At 46.4% G+C, this 6,000-nt stretch overlaps 1 non-coding gene across 1 annotated transcript; it reads right to left on the reverse strand.

Moving 5' to 3' along the window:
* Positions 1-5,247: 5,247 nt before the first annotated feature.
* On the reverse strand, positions 5,248-5,386 carry LOC123570683 (U4 spliceosomal RNA). Its single transcript, XR_006694943.2, has one exon. It is a non-coding gene; the product is annotated as a U4 spliceosomal RNA (small nuclear RNA).
* Positions 5,387-6,000: the final 614 nt, after the last annotated feature.

A 6,000-nucleotide genomic window follows, 5' to 3' on the forward strand; every position in this document is an offset into this window, starting at 1 on the left:
GTGTCACTCTGTTGCCCAGGCTGGAGTGCAGTGGCACGATCTCAGCTCACTGCAACCTCTGCTCACACTAGGATTACAGGTGTGAGCCACCGCGCCCAGCCTGGGAATTCTGAAAAAGGACTTAGTCTCCGTTGTCTAGTCTGGGCACTGGACGGTTGACCAGAGATTGAACCGGATGCTTTCACCATATTGGTCAGGCTGGTCTCGAACTCCTGACCTCAGGTGATCCACCTGCCTTGGCCTCCCAAAGTGCTGGAATTACATGTGTGAGCCACCACGCCCAGCCCAGCAGTTCTTTATAGCAGTGCAAGAATAAACTAATATGCCATCTCTACCAAGAATAATTTTTAAAATTAGCTGGGCATGGTGGCATGTGCTTGTGGTCCAAGCTACTTGGGAGGCTGAGATGGGAGGACTGTTGAGCCTGGGAGGTCAAGGCTGCAGTGCGCCATTATCATACCACTGCACTCCAGCTTGGGCAGCAGAGCCAGATCCTGTCTCAAAAAAAAGGAAGAAGAAGAAGAAGATGATGATGAAGCAGCTCTTTAGCCATATACCTAAAACAAACCAAATCTCTCCAAAATCAGTTCACTGGAAATCAAGTGATATTGTTATCCCCGCCTACTTGGTTCCTGTGTCTTCCCTTCATTTTGTGCCAAATTCCAGCAGGAAAAAGTGGCATGTTCCTTTTTTTTTTTTTTTTTTTTTTAGAGAATTCTCTCTCTTGTCCCCCAGGCTTGAGTGCAGTGGCTCAATCTCAGCTCACTGCAACCTCCGCCTCCCGGGTTCAAACAATTCTCCTGCCCCTGCCTCCCAAGTAACTGGGATTAAGGCTCCTGCCACTACGCCCAGCTAATTTTTGTATTTTTTAGTAGAGACAGGGTTTCACCACGTTGGCCAGGCTGGTCTTAAACTCCTGACCTCAGGTGATCCGCCTGCCTCGGCCTCCCAAAGTGCTGGGATTATAGGCGTGAGCCACTGCACCTGGCCAAATGTGGCATGTTCTTTACTGGGCTTCCCCCAAACCCTAGCAGTCTCAGCAGAGGCACATCTAAGCAGCCTACAATTAAATTAGAGAACTGGACCTCCCAACAAATAGAAATAACACATAATTCATTTTAGGTCTAACAGCAAATAGAGACAACACATAATTCATTATAAGTCTAGCAGTGAAGTGATGGGATTTCAAAAAAAGTTATGTTCTTTCCATCTGTAGCTAAAATATTTACACGGGGCCCTGGTCATATGCAAGTGGTGGTTTACAGAGCACAGCTTGTTCAAACCAAACAGTTGCTCTGTTCCCGCTTTTGGAAACTTGTCAAGGAATCAGTGTTTACTTAGACAACTTGGGCCCCAAGCGGCCCTTGTGTAGACTGAATTCAATCCAAGGAGAAGCCAAGGCCCGGGAACATTCCTCCTTCTTCCCTGACCATTGAACCGCAGACCTCTCAGTTCTCCAGGGCCCTCTCGAAAGCATCCGGTTCAGTCTCTGGTCAACCGTCCAGGGCCCAGACTAGACAACGGAGACTAAGTCCTTTTTCCGAATTCCCAGGCTGGGCGCGGTGGCTCACACCTGTAATCCTAGCACTTTGGGAGGCCAAGGCGGGTGAATCATGAGGTCAGGAGTTCAAGACCAGCCTGGCCAAGATAATGAAACCCTGTCTCTACCAAAAATACAAAAATTAGCCGGGCGTGGTGGTGGGCGCCTGTAATACCAGCTCCTCAGGAGACTGAGGCAGAGAATTGCTTGAACCCAGGAGGCAGAGGTTGCAGTGAGCCAAAATCGTGCCACTATACTCCAGCCTGGGTGACAGAGTAAGACTTAGTCTCAAAAGAAAAACAAAACAAAACAAAACTGAGCACAGTAGCTCACGCCTGTAATCCCACTACTTTGGGAGGCTGAGGTTGGCAGATCACAAGGTCAGGAGATAGAGACCATCCTGGCTAACATGGTGAAACCCCATCTCTACTAAAAATACAAAAAATTAGCCAGGCGTCCCAGCAACTGGGGAGGCTGAGGCGGGAGAATAGTGTGAACCCGGAAGGTGGAGCTTGCAGTGAGCCGAGATTGCGCCACTGCACTCCAGCCTGGCTGACAGAGTGAGACTCTGTCTCAACAACAACAACAAGAATTGGCCCCTTCGCGCCCAACCTTTTGAGTAATCGTGTGCGTGAACGTCTCATTTGTTTAACTCCCAAAGAGAGAGCTTCAGCTTCAGGGAAAAGGATTTGATGTTTAATATGTGAGTGACTTGAATTAGTCTAGAGCATAGTTCAGGAGGTGGGCCAGCTGTGGGAAACTGGCCACAGAGAACCTAGGAAGGTCAAGTCTGAGTGTTCAGGAAACACGATCTGCTATTTCTACCCAAAGCAAGAAAACAAGCCCTATGTTATTGAAGAACAGTGGAGGTACAAGTGCGAACATCAACAATTGTGCACATAAAAAGCACATACGGCCGGGCGCGGTGGCTCACGCCTGTAATCCCAGCACTTTAGGAGGCCGAGGCAGGTGGATTGCTGGATTCCAAGAGTTGAAGACCAGCTTGAGCAACAAGGTGAAACTGCATCTCTACAAAAAATACAAAAAGTAGCCGGGCATGGTGGCATGAGCCTGTAGTGCCAGCTACTCAGGAGAGATGACTGTTTGTGCCTGGGAGGTCGAGGCTGTAGTGAGCCATAATTGTACCACTACCACTGCACTCCAGCCTGGGTGACAGAGCGAGACCCTATTTCACAATAAAAAAAAAAAAAAAAAAAAAGCACATGCCACAGTACCTAGGCCCTGAATAAAAGGTAGTAGTAACTGTTATTATTGTTCTCGTTGAGATAAGTTGGAAAATTAATGTATTAGTCCATTTTCATACTGTAAAGCAGCACTTGAGACTGGGTAATTTATGAAGAAAAGGGGTTTAATTGACTCACAGCTCTGCAGGCTTAACAGGAATCATGGCTTGGAGGCCTCAGGAAACTTACAATCATGGCAGAAGGGGAAGGGGAAGCAAGGACCCTCTTTGCATGATGGCAGAACAGACAGAACAAAGGGAAAAGGGCCATACACTTTTAAAACTCAGATCTCATAAGAATTCATCCACTATCACAAGAACAGCAAGGGGGAATTCCACCACCATGATCCAATCACCTCCCACCAGGTCCCTCCCCTGACACGTGGGGATTATAATGCAACATGAGATTTGGGGGAGGACACAGCCAAATCATATCAACTAATGAGATTAGCACGTGGGTAGGTCCCGTGGGAATTATACCGACAGAATTAATTCAGTTAATAGTAGTTTCTGTCTATCCTATCCTTTTACTTGGTGACTGCCTTTCTCTGATCTTAGGTGGTTCTTTTTTTTTTTTTTTTTTTTTGAGACAGAGTCTTGCTCTGTCACCCAGGCTGGAGTACAATGGCACGATCTCGACTCACTGAAACCTCTGCCTCCTCGGTTCAAGCAATTCTCCTGCCTCAGCCTCCCGAGTAGCTGGGATTACAGGAGACTACCACCACACCCGGGTAATTTTTATATTTTTAGTAGAGATGGGGTTTCACTATGTTGGTCATGCCGGTCTTGAACTCCTGACCTCGTGATCTGCCTGCCTTGGCCTTCCAAAGTGCTGGGATTACAGGCGTGAGCCACCGTGCCTGGCCTGATCTTAGGTGGTTCTAAGGGGAACTGAAATTTACAATCTTGAAAAACAATGGAGGTACAAGTGTGAATATCAACCAATAGTGCACATAAAAAGCACATGAGGCTGGGCTTGGTGGCTCACACCTGTAATCCTAGCACTTTAGGAGGCCAAGGCAGGTGGATCGCTGGAGTCCATCCCCACCCAAATCTCCTGTTGGTCTCCTGGACTCCAACAATCCACCTGCCTTGACCTCTCAAAGTGCTAGAATTACAGGTGTCAGTCACCAAGCCTGTAATTTTTTATGCTATTGTTGTGTGCTTTTTATGCTATTGTTGATGCTCACACTTGGACCTCCACTGTTCTTCAAGATTGTAAGTATCCTGAGTCACTGTCTACCAGTACGGTGGTGGACAATGACCTGGGACAGACCAGTCATAGTAGCCAAACTTTTCATCCAATATGGCTGGTCCTACGGATAGGCTTGTTATTCAAGAAGGGCCAATCAGAATCCTTCTATGAGATTGGGAATCTCCCAGGAGGCAAGTTAATATAATAGAGGAAGCATGAGCTTTGCTAACTGGAGCTATGGATTCTGGCTCATGGAGTTGGGCAAGTTTCTTTACTTCTTTGAAGATTAACTGAGATAAAATAGAGTGCTTGGCACAGAGTAGACATCAGTAAGTGGCTTCTGTCGATAACCTTTATAATAAAAAGCACTACTCTAATTAACCTTCCTCACTGTTCCACCCTGCCTGATCAGCCTTTGCTCTGTAAAGCTCCTCTAAAAAGCTATAATTGGGAGACCTACGTTTTAGTGGGAAGGGCCATACTTAATTTTCCCTGACCCTTGAGCTTTCCAGAGAGCAGAGAAGGGATGAGAGAGTCAAATCTCAGAATGGAAAGGTCAATGTCCAGTCCCTCCACTGATGACAAGGAACTGGGGAATCTTTCATTCAGCTGGAATTCTAAAAACGGTCTTCAGCCTAGACGCTAGAACATTGCGGCCTCATAGAACTTCCTTCTCTGATGGAAATATTTATATCTCTGTTGTCTACCAGAGTAACCACAAGCTACATGTGACCACTGAGCATTTGGAAAAGGACTAGTGGAACTGAGGCACTGAATTATTTATTTATTTAAATTAATTTACATTTACATATCCACACATGGCAATGGCTACCATATTGAACAGAGCAGCTCCAGATTGGAGCATGGCATTAGCAGACAGGCACAGAAGTAGATGAGAATAATAGCCAGTGTTTGCTTGGGCAGGAAAGGTTACTACGGCTTAGAAGCAGGTGAGTCTCCAGGTTTAGAGAGGTACTAAAGAAAAGCCATCTGGACAGGCGCAGTGGCTCACGCCTGTAATCCCAACACTTTGGGAGGTCAAGGCAGGCCGATTATTTGAGGTCAAGAGTTTGAGACCAGCCTGGTCAACATAGTGAAACTCCATTTCTGCAAAAATACAAAAATTAGCCAGGCATGGTGGCACGTGCCTATAATCTCAGCTGCTCAGGAGGCTGAGACAGGAGAATCACTTGAACCAGGAGATGGAGGTTGCAGTGAGCCGAGATTGTACCATTGCACTCCAACCTGGGCAACAAGAGCAACACTCTGTCTCAAAAAAAAAAAAAAAGTTGCCAATGCTCACTATGTTGCAAGTTGTCACAGTGGAGTATTGGGGAAAGTTTTCAATTAGCAACAATCATGCCTTGGATAATAATCATTGGCTATGATACTGCCACAGCACAAAACTTCTTGTGTTTTGTTTTGTTTTGTTTGTTTTTTTTGAGAGAGTCTCACTCTGTCACCCAGGCTGGAGTGCAGTGGCGCGATCTCTGCTCACTGCAATCTCCGCCTCCTGGGTTCAAGCAATTCTCCTGCCTCAGCCTCCCGAGTAGCTAGGACTGCAGGTGCCCACTACCATGCCTGGCTAATTGTTTTTGTATTTTTGTTAGAGACGGTTTCACCATGTTGGACAGGTTGGTTTCAAACTCCTGACCTCAGGTGATCCACCCACCTTGGCCTCCCAAAATGCTAGGATTATAGGCGTGAGCCATCACACCCAGCCCCTTGCATCATTATTAGTCACTGCAATAGTCTACTGACTACACTCACTATAAATCACGTAACCATCCTCAATTTTTGTATTTTTTAGGATGTTTCCAATTTTTTTCAGAGTGACGCTAGGATGCGTGCCACATAACTTCCCCTGCACCCCCATCATTTTTGTAAGGCAGAAGGAGCATGAGTTTTGAGGGCAGATAGACCAGGGTTAAAATCTTGGGCATTCATTACTTAGTAGCCACATAACCCCTGACAAGATCTTTCCTTTCCTTTCCTTTCCTTTCCTTTCCTTTCCTTTCCTTC

Source organism: Macaca fascicularis, chromosome 1 (genome assembly GCF_037993035.2).
Source record: "Macaca fascicularis isolate 582-1 chromosome 1, T2T-MFA8v1.1".
NCBI classification, from domain to species: domain Eukaryota; kingdom Metazoa; phylum Chordata; class Mammalia; order Primates; family Cercopithecidae; genus Macaca; species Macaca fascicularis.